This window comes from Diadema antillarum, unplaced genomic scaffold, assembly GCF_040938485.1.
Source record: "Diadema antillarum isolate AM-2024a unplaced genomic scaffold, OU_Dant_1.0 seq00001469_RagTag, whole genome shotgun sequence".
NCBI classification, from domain to species: domain Eukaryota; kingdom Metazoa; phylum Echinodermata; class Echinoidea; order Diadematoida; family Diadematidae; genus Diadema; species Diadema antillarum.
In genome coordinates this window covers 351,337-375,529 of record NW_027272208.1, presented here as the reverse complement: position 1 = coordinate 375,529, position 24,193 = coordinate 351,337, and the positions used below count along the sequence as shown (strand labels likewise).

Here is a 24,193-nt window from a genome sequence, read left to right as displayed (position 1 = left end):
TATGAAATGAATAAGAAATTTTGATTAAAAAAATGATGGGCAGGAAGTTTTTACGAAACCAAAAGGCGCCGACACTTCTGAGAAATATTTACATTTCCATGACATTTGTGTTACAAAACATAGCAACTTCATACTTTTATGGCTATTCACACCCTTTTTACGCTCATTATTTTAGATGAATTTCAAAATTTCTTGCTGGTCATGATGTGATTGAAAGCAGGTGCATTGTCATTAGCTTGCAAATTATCAATGACTAACAGCTATCTTCTCTGAAATGGGGAAACTGGCATAGCTTGTGCCCATATTAGTTTCTACCTTGGGGCACAAATTACAACAGTTGCCCGCAGATGATAGATTACACACATTATGCAAGCACATTGGTGAACCAATTTTTAAAAACAAATCTGCTTTTCTTATCTGTACCTTCGCCAGTAGGTTTCAGTTCCATATGTTTGTTTGTCTGTCTGCCTAGTTGTATACCAGATAACTTGAGAATGGACGAACAAATTTTCATTAAACTTGCAGGTTGTGTTCATAATGAGGTAGAAAATTTGGGGGCCACAAGGTCAATGTCAAAGAGGTAGTACCAAACATAAAATAAGCTTAATCTCCCGATAACTCTCCAATGGATGAGCTGATTTGCAGCAAACATGCAGCGTGTATTCATAAATGAAGAGAGGAACTATCAAATATGGGGTCATGAGGTCAAAGGTCATAGTGTCACAAAGAAACAAAAAATAAGCTAAACCTCCCAATAATTCAGGAACGAATGGCTGGATATTCATGAACTTTCCCAGGGTGTGTTTATAATGAAGTGAGGAAGAAACAATTTATTTGGGGGTCGTGAGGTCAAAGGTTACAGGGTCTTTTAAGGACATAAAATATTGCAATTTAAAGGGATAGTACAGTTTTGGTTGAGATGAAAAGTAGGCTTTCAAATTTTTGCAAGATACCAAGAAAACACTTATGATATAGCACAGAGCATACCATTTTAAGAGGAATTCAAAGTTTATTTGATGAAAATCGGGTTTGGAATAACTGAAACATCCAAAAACAAAGTAAAACAAAGCGATCGTTACAAAGTGTGGGTCCCACACTTTATTAGAATCATTCTTTTTTGGATATCTCAGCCATTTCAAAACCAATTTTTATCAAATAAACGTTGAATTCCTCATAAAATGGCATGCTCTTTCATATTTCATATGAGATTTCTCATTATCTCACCTAAAAATGTTAGAAACCTGAAATTAGGTCTCAACCAGAACTGTACGATCCCTTTAAACTAAAAAACAGATGATCAGATTTTAACCAAACTTGCTGTCTGTCTGTCTGCAGGATGTGTTCATAATAAAGAAAGAAATGAGTCAATTTGGGGTCACAAGGTCAATGGTCAATGGTCATGGGATCATAAAGGACATAAGATAACCTGAATCTCCCAGAAACTTAACAAGCGATGATTAGTTGCTCAGGAGTAAGCCATCCTAGGAATAGGATACTGCACATGTATGTACATAATCTAGCCTATAAGCTAGGCGGAGGATGCAGCTACTGTCTTTGCTGTTATGCTAAAAATCTGATGCAGCGAGAGTATTGCCTTTTAAAGCGATACGTCTGACGTGGCGAGACTACAAACAGTGGAAGCATCCACCAGCTATATCCACTTGTCTTGCCTTAGTCGTTTTCTTATCAACTATGAATCGGCAGCAGTTTTTCACATGAAAACTGCCAACAATTCAGAGTTGATATATAAGAAAACTAAAAGCAAGACGAATAAATATAGGCGGTGGATGCTTCGCATGCGCACATCCACTGTTCGTAGTCTCGCCGCATCAGATGTATACTGTACGAGTTGAAATTTTCGCGGTGGTTTTATTTTCGCTAATTACGCGAATTGCCTTTGAACCGCAAAAATAACAACACACAAATAACTAAGTTCAGCTAGACCCTCATAACCGCGAAATTAACAACATGCGAAAGTGTCCTCCAAGTAGTAATTCGCGAAAATATCTGTACGCGAAAATTTCAGCTCGTACAGTAGCTTAGCAAAGACACTAGTCCTGCCACATCAATTGTTTGGTGTAGCAGTAAAGAGCATAGATGCATCCTCCACCTATATTATAGGCTAGTACATATCATACACATACAGACCATTATATATATTAAAGGGACTGTACAGTACTGGTTGAGGTGAGGATTCAGGTTTATAACAATCCTAAGTGAGATAATGAGAAACCTCTTATGAAATATGAAAGAGCATGTAATTTTAAGAAGGATTCAATGTTTATTTGATGAAAATTGGTTTTCAAATGGCTGAGATATCCAAAAAAGTGATATTAATAAAAGGTGACAGGCCAAGCCTTTTATTAGGATCTCTTTGTTTTACCTTGTTTTTGGATATCTCGGCCATTTCAAAACCGATTTTCATCAAATAAACTTTTGATACCCCTTAGAATGGCATGCTCCTTGATATCTCATAGAGTGATTTCTAAATATCTCGCAAAACGTTCAAAGCTAAATCCTCACCTCAACCAGAACTGTACACACCCTTTAATCCCATGTAGAAATAATACGCATAAACTAATGCATACATCAGGAGAAATGTTACTGTCTACATGATTGCACACTTCTATGACTACCTAAAATGTAGTTCTAATATAAACAGCCCTTTTACATAAAGAGAGGAGAGAAAATCTGTATCTATCCACTTTACACATTGTAATCAGTGAAATACTGTAAGTTCTTTTCTATGTTCAGAGAATTGTACCATCATTCACTGGATTTATATTTATTCATCATACCATACATGGCATGGTAACAACAGCTCCTGGTAACAAACGGGCCAATCCAATGTGACCTAGCTTTCACATACACTAATGACCCTGTCCATTGATGGTTGTTTCATTTTCATTGCCTCATAATTGCCATTTGCCATTTAGGCCACCTGTGCGCAAAAGCCATCTTCTGTTTTTCCGCATACAGGCGATTCTCCCACCGCTTTCCCAGATCGGTCTTTGAAACTAGGAGTTATTTCCATGGAATAAGATCTATTTGACGTTAATCATGGCTTTGTGTTGGCCATCTGATCCAAAAATTACAACCAAGGAGAGAAGCATGGAATCCACAGCAATGTGATGACCACAGGCCTGTCCAAGTTGGCCACGCCTTAATGAGCTATGGCTCTTCATTTAGCCTCTTTCAAGGCTGTTGCCTTTTGTCTTCTCTTTTTAAACAGTACAAAGTAAATTTTGAGCCTCTTTGCATAAATCATCCCAGTCCCACACTGAATACTCTTATTCACTTTATTGTTCGCAGGCACCTTGGTCTGCATCATTATTTTAATAAGATTAAATTTTGCCACAAAACATAATCAATAAAAAACATAATTTTGCCCCATGTAAGCCATTTCAACCAAACTGACCCCGCTTTTTGAAATGCAGTGATAAACAGAGAGTCATGCTATCTACTCATTTTTAAGACAACACTTGGTAATTTATTTTTGCATTGGCATGTGCTTTGGATAATACATGTTTCTATCATTCCTCTCAGTATTTATAGGCATACCCCTGACTAGGAAACAAAATGGGGGCGTGTACAATGAGGGCATAAAATGGTCCATTAAGTACTTGCATATAAGTCAAAGAAGTCAACTCTTCTTGACAAAAAAACACTGAAATAATGAGAAAGTAAATAATTGTATGGAAGATTTACTGAATACACTGAATATTTCACAAAGTTTTTGAATTTCGCGACTCGGGTATTATTAGCAAATTTAAAAACACACGAAAATGTAAAGTGTTCTGGCAATTCTTAAAAGAAAATTTTAAAAATGATGATAAAGAATACAGTGCACTGTACGAGCTGAAATTTTCGCGAACAGATATTTTTGCGATTTGGTACTTGGAGGACATTTTCATGTGTTGTTAATTTCGCAGTTGCGAGGGTCTAACAGAATTTAATTATTCGCATGTTGTTATTTTCGCGGTTCAAAGGCGATTCGCGAAATTCGCAAAAATAAAACCATCGCGAAAATTTCAGCTTGTACAGTATATGCAGTATATATATTCCTCCCCTAGTATGGTTCATGAGCTGATCATAGGTGTGATATTAAATGTTAGACATGGATGTCACAATTGACTCTTGAATGTATGTGCTTGTCTGTATGAAATGTAATATTCAAAACAAACAATGAATGCTGTCCACACAACATCAAGGTCAGTGATCAACATGGAAGTTGAGGTGCCTTTGAGACATTAGGTTGGCGTCATAAACAAACAGCCACAATTCGTAAGACATCATGTCGTGTCAGATGCAGCCCTTTCACCGATCTGTTGCTCTAGTCTAATTAAGACAATTAAAAAAGAAAAATTGTCCTTCGAGTATTAAGAGTCCTCACAAAGTACTAAAAGCACTCTTCTCTGAATCCGATGGATACATCAAAACTCACCGTAAATTTCCTCAATACAATCATACACCACTCATAAGTGTACCTGAACTATGCACGCACACACACACACACACACACACACACACACACACACACACACTATAAAAAAATGGACAAAACATAAACATGTCCACCCGCTTTACGGCAGAAATTTCCCAAGGGGGACAGTGCTGACATCACCTGTCCTTTTCCTCCACGTTTCTGGGTCCCATTTACGACGTCCCGATTCTGGCATGTTGTCCAGGCTCACATGCTGAGTGGAGAAGCTATGTATATAAATTCTGTTGCCCCACTGAACTTGACTGAATTAGTACCTTGCCCCTCCCCCCTCATCCTCTCTGTAATATATGTCAATCTGTCACTCTGGGCACCTCCGATTAAATGTCTCCCATACCCGAGAGCACAGCTGTCTAAATTGTCTATGTCACTGGCAGGCAATTTGTATTGCAAGAAACGAAACTCCCTTCAATGGTCTTGGTGACACTGCAAAAAAATTAGAATTCAGACATACAAAAATTTCACACTTCTCTAACCTCCCATAGCCTATCTCATATCTAAGTATGTCTTCAAATAATAGCAATGAATTGGTTCTCACAACTTCAAGATATCCCATACCTGATGCTTTTATTTAAAATTTTGTTGCATAAAACAATCTCTACCAATGTACTCCCTTCCTGTACATGATGTACTTACATATCTCTATGCACTTTTTGTGCAAATCAAATTTCATTGTTTGATAAGCATTATATGTTGGGTTTTTTTGTTTTTTTATTCTCTTCTTGTAGGTGTGAAAATTTTGGTATTTGGCTGACCAGCATTCCACCTTTGAGTGAGAATGAATCAAAAAAAAAAAAAAAATGCATGCACACAGTCAAAGTTTTCAAATTAACGAAAAAATATATGCTTGGTTTGGCTTTTACTTCATCATCATTGATCTTTAAAGCCAGACATCACAAAAAGTAAAGAGTTTAGTTACAGCTGAGGCAAAAAAGCAAAGCAGTAACCTAGATTTCAATCATTAATCTGCTGACAGAATTTTTGTTGAAGAAGATTTTTTTTTCTTTCAAAGGATCCAGTTTCATTTTTGTGTTGTTTGGCAAACATGGTTTTCAGGTGACTAGGCCTATTATGTTCTTGGGTAATTCCGTGAAGTTGGGGCACAAAGTGTTACATTTTAGCATAATTCAATACTAATTATGCTATGCATATATTGTTTACAGGCTTTACATTTGTATCGAGACCATACATTTTCCTGGAAATTTTGTGCCATTCAGACCCAATTTTGATGAAGTTATTAAAACAATATGTAACGGTGTCCTGTAGCATCATGACGTGTCCATGTAGCATCGTGATAGTTAAAATCTGGTCCTAAAAGACAATTTAATGCAATTAGCTTGACCAAAATTTGATATAATATGCATAATTACTAGATTAGTCAGATACCTAAATATCTTAATTCTCCTTTCCACAGTTTTACTTTTACAAGAAAATTACACAATGTGTCACTATGCTACGCGGTGTCCACCAAATGTAACAAAAAAGGACACCGCATACAATGTAGCATCGTGATACATTTTGTAATTTTCTTTTAAAATTAAAACTGTTAAGTGTGTACAGGAAATTTGAGATATTTAGCTATCTCATTCATATCTTGTAAATGCATATATTGCATCAAATTTTTGTCAAGCTAATTGCTAAAATTTGTCTCTTAGGACCAAATTTTAAAATATTACGATGCTACATGGACACGTCACGATGCTACGGGACACTTACATATTGTTTAATAACTTCCTCAAAATTGAGTCTGAATGGCACAAAATTTCCAGGAAAATGTGTGGCCTCAATGCAAATGTAAAGCCTACAAACAATAAATGTATAGCATAATTGATATCGAGTTATGCTGAAATGTATTTTTTAAATATCACAATGCTACATGGACACTGCCCCAACTTCATGGAATTACCCTCTTCTATCCAGAATCTATGTAGCTTTGTGAGATTGTGGTTTAACTAGTTCACATCAACCTCTGGGCAACTACTCTTAAAATATAATTGTACTATTTCACTACTATCAGAACTTCGCAACAAAGGAAACATACATTGTATCTCTTCTTTGGGAGTTTAAGGGACTTCTATATCAGTGGAATTTTTCAATTATATCTCTCATATTGTAAACATCACACAAAACACACATACACACACACACACACAAACTCAAATGTACTCTAGAAAGTTGTCTTAATATGCACTTACTTATATCATTTTCAAAGGCAATTATTTACTACGCTGCAAAGAGCACATTTAACACAGGACAGCTTCTGAAGTTTCTTTATCTTGTTTGATTTTTCTCTCTCTGAATAGCCTGCGAATGCCTGTCTTGACAAAGACAAGAGGGTCTTTAAAAAAAACCATTACAAGAGCATATGTAATAAGCAAAGTACGAATACCCTGTCCTTCTACATTACTTCCTATACATGCACAGATAACCGCAGTCTATACCCTACATTCTGCTGCAGGAATACTTTATAGTACAGTACAATGTACATCTTAGTAGATGTGTGCATGTGTGTGTGCACCTTTGAGGTTTTGCTCATGTTGCCAGAGGTATCATGCATTTATACAGGCCAATGGGTTGGATAGATAAAAAGAGTACTGGTAGTTTTGTGGTGTTTCATGAAGTTTTCTGCTTGCCATTTGGCTCACATAGCAACTTTCATTACAACTGTGGGGTATGAATAGAGTGGAGGTTAATCCCTTTCTTTGACAAGAACAATTTAATATGAACTACGACACAGCATTTGAAATAGAATGAAATATCTAATTTAACTCCCTGCCATCCTATGATATCAAAATGTATGTTACATCACTCTTTTAGACAACCATCAGACATGTATTTCTTTTTTCCCAAACAGAAAATTCCAGCATCACTCTGATTGATTTTGATTGCCATTTTGGGAAACTTTCCTAAGAGAGTTGCACAACTTTTAAATATCTCGAAAGTACCACATCCTATTGGAATTGGACACAATTGCATCAAGTTGCATATATCTCCAAAAGTGCATTCTGTTTTTACACTACTGAACCTGCCCCCCACCAACACCCCCCCCCCCCCCCCCCCCCACCAACCCTCAAATTCTCGTTTCCTGCCATTAAATTCATTTACATAGAGAGTGACATAAGAACTTCCTCTCTTATGCTGTTGCTTTGCTTAGTGCCTGCTTGGTTCCTGGCCAGTATCACAAATGCAACTGGCATTGCAATTGAACAATCCCCCCTACCCCCTTACAAACAACAAACACACACATACACACACAATTACCATAGGCAAACAGGCAAGAGTATTAAAATCATGATGAGTGCTTTCATGAATGCGTATTGACTTTTTACTTTCATAAAAATTTGTTCATAAAAATCAATGCAACACTTTCAATAGCAGAACAGGCAAACATTGATACAATCGTGCTTTTTCCATCCACCCCTCCCAGACAAGGACTTTGTGTTTGCTATATGATAGATACACCACTCATAAAACATAATAACATCACAACTGTTTTCATCACAAATATTCCTAATGAATCCATAAAAGGACCATAGTTGTTCCAATTCTTTTGCCTCGTTGATGCTCTGTCACGATCCATTGCTTGATGCAATCATGCGATGTTTACTGTAGACCTGTACATATCGTAAGCCCCCTCCCTGCATTCATGGCCAAAACCACATGCAAGATAACATATAGATGTACTATCATATGCAATATATCTAGGGAGTCTAATTTTTCATGAATTGGGACTTCTTGACAATTTCTGGAGTGGTTAAATTTGTGATTATGGAGTATCCACAGTAATATTCTCTATCTTCTCTCAAAATTTGGTGGCTTAAAACAAAACCAAAATCAAGATATTTAGTTTTTGTGGACCATTTTTATCAGACAGGCCCTGCTTTCACTGTCAAATAAAACATGTTTGAATAAAAGGTCCTGTTTACTTTTGGGAACAGTGATTAAAATTTTTAAAAGTGTAGGTCTGTTGTACCAAAGAACATCTGATCATATACAATTTTTGTGATAAAGCCTAAAATATAAGGAGATATCTGTGTTTTTCTCAATAAACCGTAACTGTAGATGGTTTAGTCAGGAAACATTTTTAGTATAACTGTTGTTCACATTTTGTATATCTAATGATACTTAACATTGATTTTACCAATTCAAATTTTTACAGTGGTTGTTTCTATCCGTAACTCACATTTTAGAACTATTCTAAAGCACTAATGCTGGGTTTTTGTTTCATCTGCAAATAGTAAATTATGCCTTTAATACACTCTGTACTTCTGCACAGCATGCCTGAGTAACTCTAATCTTCATAGATCTTCTTTTCTCCCTTTCCTGTGAAACTGCACCTCCTAGCTCTCTCTTATTTCAATCATTTTTGAATAGGTTAGGCTGGACCAAATTTGACAAGATAAATGTATCATTAAAAAAAAAAAGATTTAAGGGTTTAATCGTTTAAACAACGTCGAAAAGTGGAAATTCATTTTGGCCTACTTTTTGTAAGTTTTGTGCTGGGTGGTCACATACGGACATTCTAAACATCTCCTTTCTTATGATGTCACATCTACATTTCAAGGGTGCACTTGCTTTGGAAGATGTATTGTGGACAGGAATACGCTTACATTACAACATCCAGTAACAAACTTGCTCAGATATTTGTCTCTTGAGAAGCTACAGAAGGAAGCACATTTAGATAAATAGCAAACTCAAAATCAAAATGTCATTTAAAAATGTAATGACCACATTGACATTAGTCAAAATGGTAAATAATAGTATTATTTAAAGGATAAATGAGATCACACCATGAGTTTCTTCCAGGAGTTAAATCCACCGACTCATTCTCTCTCTTTCATCAAATTAGACTGAGCAGAAAATGTTTGCTCTCTGAATCCACTTTGTGAACTTGTTATAAACATGCATAAAACTTGTTTATGTATGCATGCTTGGACAAATGGAATAAATGCATAGAAAACCTCCACGTTGAACCTCACAGATTTATCTGCCATGATATTCTTTGTTTACTACGAATGATAAAGCAGAAATTATTTCATCTGTATAAAGAACATGTGCTATCTAATGTGGACGGAATAGTAAAGGGACGGCTAAGCAGAGGTTTTAAAAGTAGAATACTACACAAGCTTTCAAATCAATATTGATAACAGCATATCACTATTTCTGAATCAAAAATCAACAATGGAGCAGCTGAAATCAATCAAGATGGTTAAAAAAAAAGAGAATCCCAATAATTGGCATACAGCCAAATTCTGTTTGGATTGCCTTCAACCATTAGCAAATTTAATACTACCAGTCCTTCATGGACTTGTAACATCTCCCCCCCCCCCCTCCCCAACTCAAGAATCTTTGCAAATTCAAGTAAGTCACAGAGTACTGTCTTTTTCATTCTCTAGGAGGCAGGTTAAAGGCATACTCTCTAAAATTTTGTAATTTGCCATGAAAACAAGCTCTTCTATAAAACTCCAAGGATACAACTCAAAAGTAATCCCTACAGTTGTATGATCCCATTAACCCATATTCCATTACTGGGATTTTTTACACTTACTTGGTATTAGGTTACCTGTGGCTATTATGAGTGAAACAGATGGAAATCTATGCATCTTACTGATACATATAGTCCAGTTGACGTAGCTTGTGCTGGACACTTAATAAGCACGATTAAATTCCTTTCAGACAAAACAGGAAGAACAGTCTCTTATGCATCATTTGCATCATGTACGACAGCAGCCAAAGGGCTATGCAATGGAAAGTGTTGTATCAAAGCATTCTTGATGTTAACCCTGTGAATAGCACCCAACTGTTTCTACAGTAGATAGAAATGCCTGGAAAAGCAAAATTTTCAAGTTTGCAGTTTAACTAAATCAGCGTAGACACTGTTTCAACATTCGTATAAAACTTCGATTATACTCCATTCAGAATGGCAACAATTGATTATAAAATGCTTTCTATGATATTAACACTTGTGGTCACACTTACTACAGACTTTTCAGGCACTGGAAAAAAAAGAATTTCCCCAGATATTTTCCATAATTGTAAATGTTGCAGGAAGTTTACCACACAGCAAAACTGTTTTGAATGATGTACATAGAATATGACAGCAGTTCATTCAAAGGTTGGTCAAAAAAAAAAAAAAAAAACAGCGGAGAAGTAGCAACACAAGATCCCATAAGGGTCTCAAAATAACTGACAGGTCACATGACTGTCACATGACCTTGATGTCACAAGAAAACCTCTCTTGCAAAAGGTTCAATGTAATCAACTTGCACTGTCTTGGAGGTTAATGAATTCTTAAAATTTTGACTAAATGATGCAATTCTGTCTTCCAGGAAAAGGTAAAGTGATGACATTTCAGGTTTTTAAAAAAAAATTAGGAAAAAGAGGAACACATTACAAGCAGAGAAGTACCCCTGAAACATGGATTACCAACACTGAAATGACATAGCTTTTCTATGATTTGTTTCATCATTTGTACATTAGATATTATGCCCTTTATTTCCAGTGTGCTTATGAAACATCAGAGTGTGTTAAAGGGATGGTACAGTATTGGTGGGGATGAAAAGTAGGGTTTTAACTTTTTTTTTTTGCGAAATACCAAGAAAACACTAATGAAATAGTACAGAGCACACCATTTCAAGAGGAATTCAAAGTTTATTTGATGAAAATCAGAATTGGAATAGCTGAAACATCCAAAAACAAAGTAAAAGAAAAAATCATAGTAAAAGGTGGATCCCACATTTTATTAGGATCACTCTGTTTTGGATATCTCAGCCATATCGAAACCAATTTTTATCAAATAAACGTTGGATTCCTCATGGAATTACACGATGCTCTTTCATATTTCATAAGAGGTTTCTCACTATCCCACCAAAAAATGTTAAAAACCTGAAGTTAAGTCTCAACCAAAACTATAAGATCCCTTTAAATCCCAAAGCATTCTTATAACCAGACCTAAATTAGGTGAAAGTTGTGGAAATTGCTAAATTGAGTGGGGAGGATGCTTGCGGACATAAAACAAACCACATTTGTTTTGTTTTGTTTTGTTTTTTACAGTGGAAAAACAACACGGACATTAACATTAGCATCATTATACATGCAAGCAGTTAGGCATGAGGATCACCATGGCAATATGTCAATCCAAATGCAAAATGAGAGGGTTTAATGTAAACTTAAAACAGGTGCACTTTCTGACTGCTAACTTTGAGCTCCTTTTTCCCCAGTGCCTCTGAACAGTAGGGCTACTACAGCACAAACCTAAAAATATCTTCTGGAGGGCCATGATGCATGCAGAGCTGAAGCTTCTATCACTGCAAGGCATGCGACCTTGAATTTGCCTGTTGTATGAATTCACCTAGAAAATGAGTACACTTTAAATGTGACACGGGTGTACAAAGTATTCCCAGCAAGATCAATCATGGTAGATGGCTTACCATTATAATGGCCATGTTTATGAGCACTTAGAAGAAATAAAGAGTCATTTTATGATCGGAGATGGTGAGGTCACTCACATCGATTGCTTTCTATGTTTGTTCAATGGTGGACACTACTGAGTTTTGTATCTACATGTAGTTTCATTTTCTGAATGGACAAGAACTGAATGTCAGTTTAGTCATGTATTGACAACTTGTATAGTAGAATGTGTGTGTGCATTTAAAGGACAATTTTGGACAAGAAACAAAATGATTTGCAAAAAAAGAGAGATATGTAGACAATGTAGAAGCCCATCCATGAAAATTTAGAATGATCAAAATTTAAAGATTAACTAGATATATCGCTACGGCTACTGATATGCCTCCGCCATAATGCATGGTTCTCCTAATAGGTCTATAGTACAATGTCTTGACAATGTGTGATGACAGTTTCACACAATTGGCAAAATATTAAAATGACAGGTTTGACACAAATGTGCTGAATGTTCACTTTTTCTAGAACTAGGTTCAATTGGATGAATGATTAAAATGTCAGAGTGCAGGTATTTGGGGAACTGATGATTTTTACTTGACTTTTGACCCTTTTATAAGTCTATGCATTGAGTAATTTTCAAGGTATTGAGAAAAAGCATAATTTCAGTATCAAATGGGAAAATAGCATTATCTAAACCTGGCCTTTGACCTTTGATCTCACAGTTCCAAAGAGAATCACTGTTAGGTTGAACATGCATAAATATGTAAGTTTCATGACGATACCTTGAGTTACTTTCGAGATATGGAGGAAAAAGTGCAATTTAGCACTTTCACTTGACCTTTTACCTTTTGACCTTTGACCTTTTGGCAAGAAACTTCCCCAAAAATATATATTGGGTAATACATGCCATACATCAAGTTTGAAAAAAAAAAAACCCTTCAGGCATATTGCATTTTAAGGAAAGTAGTGATATTTTGAGGAGTTGACCTTGACCTTTGACCCCCTGACCTTTGACCCATGACCCCAACTTCCCTAGATAATCACTGCCCATCGGTACAAGCATATATACTAAGTTCCATGAAGATACCTTGAACCATTTGCGAGATATGGAGAAAAACATGAAATTTCAATTTTTTTTTCACAAAATAACCTGTGACCTTTGACCTTTGACCCTGTGACCTTAAAATCCACACAAAGTATCATCCCCCAAGGATATACCCTCATACCAAGTTTGATGTAAAACCACCACACGGTTCTTGAGATATCGACAAAAACAAAACGGGACGGACGGATTCAACCTGACGTACAATGTAGGCCTACATGTATGTGTACCTGTTAACCTAGTGGCATTAATGAGTCAGTCAGATCCATGCAACGCTCATTCAGTTTAAAAAGTGTATGTTACTGCGAGGCAGTGCCCACATAATTGGTGTGCACGGACGACATGCTGTGACGTCACTGTGGGACTTGGTCTGCAACAATAGAGACGCAAACAGTGCGTGGATGCAATCTTCTACCCAAGTTCATGACAAACAAACTAAACATCAAATCGCCATGAATTCAGAATGATATGGGCGTGTGACCCCAGCAGCAGCAGCAGCAGCAGTGTATGCACAATGAACTGCCACTAGCACTGTGTAGACCAACATACATGTATGCCTTCCTGACAGCATACATGTAGGTCCATGCTGACAGGCATTCTCCCTAGATGGTCCTGTTAGCAGATACTTACATACAAAGTCAATATAATTTTAGGTCAGCATTCTTGGCGTGATTAAAGGACTCAACTACGCAAAATATATTTCAAATTCAAAGCCGTAAAGAACATTGATACACTCAAGCACTATCAAAGTACGGTATCTGCAGGCCTAAAAGATTTGCCAAACACAAAACACAGATATTTTTTTTTTTTAAACTCACTATTGGTTGTCAAATTTTCTTGGCCTCAATTCTCTCTTCTGTTATGCGAGGAGCACTCATATGCATTCATTTTCTAATAAAGTTTACTGAATTAAGCATACCACCTTCCCACAGAGCGACATAAACATAAAAAGAAGAACAATCCAGTATTCAGGGGCAAAGGTCCCCTTCTCATCAGATTTATCATTTCCCAACATTTACAGTATTTTGCCAACTTAATCAGAACTTGATGATATCAAACCAGAGATAATAAAAACATATAAAATGATTTTAAAATGCCCCAGAACTTGTTAGATGAACTTGTTAAACCTAGATAGTTCTAGGTCAAGTCACATTTGATTTCATCACACAATATATTGAATGCAACTAGGTCCAGAATTCTGAATAAAGATATTTCATGTACTGTATTTAAAATCTAGTGGCATTTGAAGAGTAGCAGAGATATGAAGTTGCTTCATTTGAGCTGACAATCAAGAATTAAATACATTCCAGGATGCATTTTCCAAGGAAATCATTCTTTACATCCTGCTACTTCAGCAATTCAAATTTCAAGAATATGCAACAAACATGCACATAATGAAAAGCACAGTAATAAAGGCACTGACCTAAAAGTGGACACATCAACTTCAATTGAGATTATTACAATGGAATTCTAACATCCTAGTATGCCATAGCCCACATATTTCACTTGTACTCTAAGATTGATGCAACTTATTGCTTGCATTCAGTGACATACCACAAAATCCACCGCCTAAAAAAAAACATTGAGGCCTAGCTAGGGGAATATGAGACATTGATGGATGTCGAGAGGATAGTTTTTTAGGGTTTGGGTATTTTTGTGTGTTTTTGTCTTTTGTTGGATTTGGATGTTTGTTTTTGTTTTGTCTTGTCATGAAAAGAAGACGAAAGGGGAGCATCTTAGCTCATTTTTACTCATTCAGTATAACCCTAAATGCAGCAACCTAAAAACAATCTCATTAGTAATTCGCCATGCTAAACACGGCATCCAATAGAGGATATAGAAATTAAGTCACTGTATGATGGCAAGATAGTTTAAACCCACGGAGAGCCATTTCATGTAATGAGTATTAATTTTTTTTCCCTCTCATCTCATACTTTCTCTCTCTCTTTCCATTTCTGATTTCTGCAGACTCGGCTCATGGGAAATGTCTGTAATTTTGTGGAAAAAGACAGACTTTTAAGATGTGCTCGTTATGGCTTTCAATTATTGAATGAAAGAAGACAACATAAGTGGAAGACATCCCCTGAAGGTAAGGTTGAGATGAACCAATGTTGCAAGACTTGCATTTGAAAAAATAGAACAAGAAAAAAGGGGAGAAAGAAGAAACTAAGAAAAAGAAGGAAAAAACTATTCTCCTTTATGGTCATGTTGCCCTCTCCATTATAATCATATATATGCAGAAATCATAGAAAATGTGTGGAAGGAAATAGACCATTTCCATTCATATCCATTCATAGAAAATTTGATAGTTTCCATTGAAATACATACTGTACCTGCATATCATCACAATCAACAAAATATCCAGGGACATGATGTACTTGAATCTATAGCATGAAATACTAAGTCAATCAAGTTCATTTCCTTGAACCTGTTATAGGGGAGCATTTATACTCGATGTCAATGGCTAACAAAGATCAGATTTCAACTTCTTTATTGATACTCTGTATACCATTGAAGTTCATTGTGTTTATCTTTTTTTAACCCGTTCAGGATGGACTGATTTTGCTACAACATGCATTTCCCATAGACCCCTGCCCGAGTATACTCGGGACTCGTCCTTAACCGGTTAAAGAAAGAAAGAAAATAAGCTTTCATAGTTCCATCTAAGCTACGTTAAGTACTTCTCATAATGTTACTACTTATAACGAATCTCATATCATATTTCTACTTGTGTTATTAATAATCACTGGTTCTAAACACAGCAATGCTGTTCAAGTTCTCACCTTTCCCTAATTAGCTATGCTTGATTTGGGTATTTGACTCAACATTCTCTTTTAAGATGATATCCGATATTTTGTCTGCAATGTGGTACTTTGCTATGAATAATGAATATGTGCAGAGATCTAATTTTGACACAACATTAAGTAAAATAGCTGTGTATAATCAAAATGATTGAAGATTTTGAGAATGATTTTACTATAACTGGCGAGCTCATATAACTTGCTTCAAAAAGATTAATACAAAAAAAATGCATGTAATGGACTGCACAATGAAGAGAGAACATGCTGAGGGAAGGAATATACTTGAGAAAGATGTAAAATATTGATAACCTCCACTCAGATGATTGGAGTCAAGGATAACATCCTTACTTTTGATAAAACACAATCATTACCTCATATAGGTCAATGAAAATAGAGTAACTTCAAATCTGACCGCTCTAAAAGATTTACATTTTTCTTGTTTGTTGTTGTTGTTTGTTTGTTTGTTTGTTTGTTTCTCTCTCTCTCTCTTTCAAGCCAGTCATGATTTACACAACTGACATGTATTGGCAGTTGCTGAAATGCAGCTGAATCTTATCGGGGCATGTAATTAGAAAGCCCATCTACTCCCTTTTAAATGGACTCACTCACTCATTACAGTCCATCCTGTGGCCCAGGAGTAGGTGGGTAGGCCCGAGCACAATGTGGATCCCCTGTTACATAACACAAATTCACATCCCCTATCAACAGTTAACAGTTATCCTATACCCATGTTCCTACACCATTGTCAATTTCAATGGGGTCCTACAGGGGGAGGCCGCTCTCGCTAAGTCCAAAGGGATTAGGGAGACAAACAAGCCACATTTCTCTGATGGGAACCCAGAGGTAGGAAGGAGAGGGGATTAACTTTATTCAACATTCCAAGCCTTTTGGTTCCTATGGGGCGAAGCTGCATTCACAGAATTACTGGCTAGTTCTATGGCCATGGAGTTGCAAGGGAAACTTACGGACAATAACTACCCTTAAACATAAAGAGGCTGGGGGTAAAATCAATGCTCGGAGTAAAACTTTCAAGGAGCACGGAAAAACTTAGACTTAAGCTACCAAGCTAAAAATACAAGCTATATACACTATGCCTATGCCTGGTCAATTATGGAAAGTTCTCTACTTTAAATTCACTTACTTCCATTTTTTTATCATTAATGTAAATGAAATAATTTGTAAACAAAGATGAAGATCCTTACTCGCCATGCATTGCTAAAATTATTTGGAGAAAATTATGTACATGAACAGATCATGGTGAAACTAAATGTGAAAAGCCTGTGCATGATATTCACGTTACAACCACAACCAGCTCCAGTTGAAATTTAGCAGTGTCAAGGGAGTGACAAATAAATCCCTTCTTGTGGAAAAAAAAAACAACAACATAAAAAAGGACATTTTGTTATGTCAATGGTACTATTTGTAGAGGTTAAATTCACTCCTCTGCAACAAACACACCTGCATAAATGCATGCGCGCACACACACATACAAAGTAGCCAAAAAGAGCTTAGTCACCACTCACCGATTATATTACTAAGCATTTCTCTCCTTTACATTGAATATACCCAGTTGAGTTCTCTTTATCAAATGGGGATATGACAATAGTAAAACATTAAATGATATTTTCTCCTTTGCCAAGAAGCCATTAGTCACGATGGAAAGGAATGGAAAAAAAAAATGTAGCATAAATGGCATCAATATTTCATAGATCAGCTTGTACAGAATAAAACATGTGGGGTTTAAGTAAGAGGTCTAACTCAAAACATGAGAATATTGCTACAATTGTAAGTTTAGTGATCCATCCATCTGCCATCAGAGAAGTCAACCACAAACACTATCCAATCTTGTGCATCCTCAAAAGAATGATTCTAAACCATTGTTGAAGGATTGCTTTATACGACTGTGTGTGTTTTTTTTTCTTTCACAACTCTTCATTTGCCTGCATATTATACATTGATGGCAAACATATCCTCTTCAACTGAATTTGCATCAAGCAATGAAATATATTCCAATGATATCACTGCACTGGCTCACTAGCTTTTAACATGCTATCTAATTTTATCTGATCTTCAGTACCTAGGATGTTAAATGTATGTTTACTTTCGAAAGAAAAAAAAATGTTAGAACAGGAAAATATCACATCAATTACTGGAAAACATAACATATTCCTTGAAAGAATTGTGTTAGTATCACAAAATATTTTTAGAAACATTGAAATAAGAAACACCTTTGAATAAAAAAAAATGAAATAAAAAATAAAACAATATGAAAACATAAACATGTACTAGTTAACGTGGATAAGGATATGAAGTGAGACCACTGTACCTATTTGTCACTTATCATGTATTAGTAAAAGCAGAAATCTGAAAAGCCCAGAGTCTCTCATAGAGCAGTACCTGTATTTCCACCTGAACTTGATTTGGAAATATTTGTCCTACAACATACATTGCATTCTTTCATACATAAATGAAGGAGAGACAAACAAGGAACTGCATTTCATTGACCATACATGACAAGAAACTCAGAGACAAAAATGTGAATTAGTAACGCTTTGAACATTTTGTTTCATGATAATTTCAACCTTCAACAGAAAAAGAATGTGCACACTGCAAACAGAGACATGAACAGGATCATGCTCTTTCTTGGAAACTCAGGTTGACCAAGGAGGTAAGCCTTGGGTTGACCAATGTCTCAGCCTCAAATGTACACGTACATCTCAATTCTCATGGTTTCCAAAAACCTTGCTGTTTATCATGGAATATACAATTCAGAATACACAGGTTTGACGAGGCAAAATAGCTGGTTATTATGAATGTAATGCACATACAGCAAATTTTAATCTGCTGCAATATAAAGTAAAATTTATATAGTAAAATATGGTTATGAGATGAAAATGCAATAGTTTGCAATAAAAATGTACATGGCCTCTGGAATTATTTGTCCTTTTTTTAAAGTAACACAGGTAATCAAATTTTACCTTAAGTTGACAATCAATTACACAAGAAAACCAATTTCTGATATGAACTAACACAAATGGTATCGTGATTTGTTGAAGCTCCATATTTCACTGATCTACTTCACTTTTGAAAATCAAATAGAGAAAGAAATTTAATAATTGCATAGAGACCTAACCAAAGGTATAATGCACTAGATACAAGAACATGTGCATCATTACCATTGCTATCTCCCTAAAAGGGAGAGTGGCTTTATGCAATTGAACTAAAGACAAGGAAAATATATTAGTGGAAGTTAACATTATTGCCTGAAGATGTGAAAATTTATTTCTATTTTTCCGGAGCTAGTACGACAATATCTATTTCTTCCTTCTAACAAGAGGGCAGATCTAAGAAAAATCATAGAAATTAAGTTTCTTAAAGTGAATAGGTAATATTTTATATGGCGGAAAATTCCTAGAAGTCTCTGCAAGCAAGACAGTCATTTTAAGAAGCCCAATGCTTTCTTATGTTAAAATCTAAATAAAATACTTAGTTAGGCTTTTATGACCATGACTTTAGAGAATTCCTTTTCATCACTTTTTTTTTTTTTTTTGGGGGGGGGGGGGATGTTCTGATTTGTAGCTCTTATTTTTCATTGCTTTCAAATCTGGGGGCTGTATTTTCGGTATACATCACTCCTTACTGAACAATATCTCATACACTTGTACCTCACTTCTATTTTTAATTTTGATAGTAATCATGTATCTCACTGTTTTGTCCTTGGAAAACTGTTTGAACTGTTAACAATAAAGCGATGGAGTGAACAACAGAAAATGTTGTTTGCGGCCTTCACTTGAACCACATAATTCCAGTTGGAAACGTTCCAGGTGGTATGTGCTATAGACACCATACAGACTACATGATGTATTGATTTGGACTTGACCCTGTACTGCTGCAGTGACGAAGAGGATGTCAGTGTATCTGACAGCAGGAAATGAGAAAGACAGGGCTGCTCAACCACCCAACCCTAAATATATGATAGAACTTTCCAGGAGACTTTGTCCCCCCAAAACACACGCAAGTCAGCCCAATTGTGCACCTTTCACTAGGGTGCTACACTACATACCCCACTTGCCCTCTTATTGGGGGCCACTACAACCTACTGACAGGCCAGTAAAGTAAATGGGCACTTGTCAGTTTAAAGTAGAAGGTCACTGCCAAAATACCCATTTGGGAGAATGGTAAACATATAAATAGCTGTTGTAAAGCCCTGTTTACATGTATTACAGTAGTCGAACGTATGACTGTAACCTGAATTATTAATCCAATGCATCAGATTACAAATGTAATCAATGACCACCTATCAATCCTCTTTACCCACTATGGTACTAAATTATTCAGAAAATGAATGTTTACACACAAAACCACACACATACAAATCGTCCTGACACTGCTTAGACTATTTCCAGATATATCTTGGGATACAAAACCCTGCTGACATTCTACAAATTTGCTAATTAAGACTACTAGGTGATGCATAATGAACCATCACAATCAGAAGACAGTCTGTACAACCTTTCTTCCTCTCCTATTCATGCTGGTTAGGTCAAGCAATTAACACTATTCAAGACACCAACCTTGACCTATCATACCAAATGCATTTTAAATTATAGATTTGTAGGGGTACAGGCAACTCACACATGATGATTTCGCTATTAATAATCACAAGCATTCTTTGTGTCTTTGTTATCTTTCCAGAGTTTACATCTCTAAATAGTTACCGGTACCAACAAAATAATTATGATACTAAATGACAAGATACAGTTGTACTTAACAAAAAATAATTCACCTTTTTATCCAATATCAAACATGATCAACAAACAGCTCAAGTTTGGAAGTTATATGGTGTTAAGTGATGCCACCTGTCCAGGCTACATATTTATCTAATTTTTAGCTGATGACATCATTCCTGTCCACATTTATAAGGCTTCCCTAAGCTGATATCATCTTCAAATAAAAGTCAGATCAAATGTTAATCGGCCATGTCTGAACATTATCCTCCCCCTGCTATTTTATCACAAGCAAGGCAATAGTCCTAACCTTGTCTAAATAATCATCTGGACACTTAGCTGGTTGTAGTAGGGCATTACAGGAAACCACTGTTCTTGCAACAAGTGGTAAATGTCCAATATACATAAGCTAGCTTTAAATTTTTACAGGAGATATATCCCACACTCCGAGAGAAAGAGAGGGGAAAAATTGGCATTACATATTTCTCACAGAATACGGATCTCAATAGTGCTAATTTGTATTCGCTAGCATATATGGGGATGGCTATAGACTTACAATTGTAATAACCAAGCAATGTAGACATGATGAATTCTAAATATCAAACATTTAATGGCTGATTGATTAAAATTTATGACAATTTCTACAAGTGAAATGTGTAATATTGTGTAGGTCTACTGTGATATCATGCCGATAGTTTCACTGATATTTACAGAACATGATCTACTCGAGATCAGTAACACAGCTACAGCCAGCAAATTGATCTGACCTTAATCTGTTAGAAGGATGAAATAAGTTCTTAATATTCTTGCACAGTGGTGCAGTCACCATTTTGTAGTTGTATTTATTATAGGGCCTACGTACCGGGTACGTGATTAATTTATCAATTCGACAATTACATTTCCACATTTGTATGTTTATGTGATTTCACACACGACATTGATTGATCTCATTCTCCAATAAAAGGTTCATTCCATTTCGGAAGGATAATCTTTATGATTACAATTTACTATATCGGAATAGATGGTTTTATAGGAAGGAAACTATCATTATAAATAGCAACGGGATATCAAATCAGCCATCATTCATAGTTTACTTCTCTGCTACTGGTGAATCAATATCTGGCATTCCCATGTATATTATGGTAAAGACCAACACTGAACATAGAACAGAAAGTTTTTGAGGGGCATAAGTTTTAATATAGATCTAGTCAAATTAAAATGAGATGAGTGCACATGGTCATGAAAATGACCATGCCTAGTCAAGGACCTTATTAGGAGCGTCGAATGAAGAATTGACCTCTGTAACTTAACTGTAAAATCGCAGCAAGGACGAGTGCTGGCCATGGCCATTGCGAACACCGGCCTACGAACCGAAAAGGAACGGGGAGAACATGGCTGGGTATACATGCTGTTTTCACGTTACTGAATACTGTAGTACGGGTACGGGATCGGGACCTGCCTACACATACATACACACCATCACACACGGCACACTACCCCGACATTCAAGCCGTGCGCATTCTGATTAATACCGAATGTCCACTTCCTCGCATGCTTTATTGTTCGACCATGACCTCACCCATGTTTCAGCTTCGAAAATCTTCGACAAAACAACATTAACTTCCACGAAAATCTTCGCCAGGCATTAAAGTAATCACACATCTACGGAAAATCGCATGAATACTTACGTATCATGGACGTTAACGTGTCGCTTTTTCGATTTTATGTCCAGGGTCCTTTGAAGTCCAACTCCAATCGCCCGCCATGATGCAAGGACCGCTGACCTCGAGAGTTGACCTTTAATGAAACGCCCTAGCTGGTCAGAAAATGTGCGCCTTTTCTCACTGTGCACTTCGTTCAACAGTTCCGAAGCCAATGAATGATGCGGACGATGACCGCCAAAGCTTAGTCTAAAAATTTCAGACTCAGGATGAATTACTGCACCGTAGAGTCAGATGTCTTCAAAAAATAATGGACACCAGCCCGATACGAAGTCAACACAGTCGCCGGAGCATTTCTTAGTGATGTACATTTTCGAGCTTATACAGAAATGCCTTGTATTGTACTAATTTTGGTATCCATAATTGGTGATAAACTTTATCAAAATAAATTAGTGGTACGATAGGCCTACTTGCGTTGGTTTTGTGTTTTGGGTAGGGCCTATTTTGCCCATAAGAGATACAAATGTGCTTCCGGAGAAAAGAGAGAGAGAAAAAAAAAATAAAACCAAGAATTAACAAAAACATTTGACAATATTTATTGATCTTGTGTGTATGTCCTTCTTGACAGGCGTCAAGGCTACTCAGTTACTGTGCACGCTTATTTTTTTTTCCGTTTGTTTTTAACTGATAATAGTTCTGTTTAAAAAAAGTACTCGACTAAGTGAGCAGCCATGAAGGCATTCAGTGAAAATGGAGCTATTGAGATAAACAGACTCGGAGATCGTTATGTGTGTAACGGTTACCTAACTCCTTAGGCCTATAGTATACAGTCACTTGACTCTTATTCAAATGAACTATCATCGTGATAATATGTCGTTATTCTGAGGCGAAACTATATGATTCTACATTAGTCACACTCCTTTTTGATTTTCATAACATTGGTAAGCATCATTACAATGAAACGCGTTGACCACAGAGTTCGCGGAGAGTGTTGTGGAACAAAAAATGTTAAAGTCGCATTTTATGATCAATATCATGGGAAAATGCAATAAGAATTGAATCTGTATTTATATCTTTAATTTCTCGTCAGTATTTCAGGGCTGATTCTAAACCTGATTTAGCGAAATTCTGGTTTGAGGTAAGAGGTCAAGAGGTCGAATGTGCAGGCCTAAAAGTTATTCGTAAAATACATCGCATCATACATGACCTTATACAAGCATGAAAAAAAATTATTTCCGCATATATATATATATCCCATATGCAATCTGAACAACTGTCAACGACATCCACACTCACTTTTTAAAAGTACATTCCAATTCTATGATTTCTGTACTCGAATAACTCTGAGGCATTACATGATTATTTCGTATTTTGTAATTTCTTGTACAATGAAAGTTTTCCCCTTGAGTCAGACATAATATAATATCCACGATATTGCTCAAAGCTTCATTTTAATGTTTGGGTTTGTTGAGGGGGGAGGTAACCTTTGTAATGAGTAATGAGTGATGATAATTATTTATGCTGAACAATACGCTATAGGATCTGCTCTAACATGCACGGTGTTGTTGTTGTTGGTTTTTTTTTTCATTTTAAGTTTGAAACGTCTATACACATCACAACATTTTTAGGAAGAATTGTGTGGGGGCTTGAACCGCGATTCGACTTCACTTTGGGATAGTGTTTTACTGTAAATCTCCTATAGTGGTACATTATTATACTCTGAACATTTTGTGCTCAATGCCCACTGTGAGAGTTTGGCAAAAGGCAAACGCTTCGAGTATGAGCGAGATTTAACTCAATTGTTGTATTACGTCACATTCTAACAACCCCGCTGCCGCTGAATGGGTATGTATCGCAATATAGTGATGACCGGAGGTAGCCCCTATAAGATCGAAAGGAAATTGAACTGATTTACAGGGAAAAACATTCACTGCGGAATGGGTATAGAGTGAGACGATGCATACAAGTGTTTTGTTCGCTAAGACTAATCCTCGGAA

At 36.2% G+C, this 24,193-nt stretch overlaps 1 protein-coding gene across 3 annotated transcripts in view; it reads right to left on the bottom strand.

Moving 5' to 3' along the window:
* The window catches only part of LOC139709751 (uncharacterized), a 202,853-nt gene extending 180,467 nt beyond the window's left edge, over window positions 1-22,386 (bottom strand). For all 3 annotated transcript variants that reach the window (XM_071621708.1, XM_071621709.1, XM_071621711.1), the window contains exon 1: window positions 22,224-22,386. The gene's annotated coding sequence lies outside the window, so the exon portion shown is untranslated. The remainder of the gene's footprint in view (window positions 1-22,223) is intronic.
* Window positions 22,387-24,193: the final 1,807 nt, after the last annotated feature.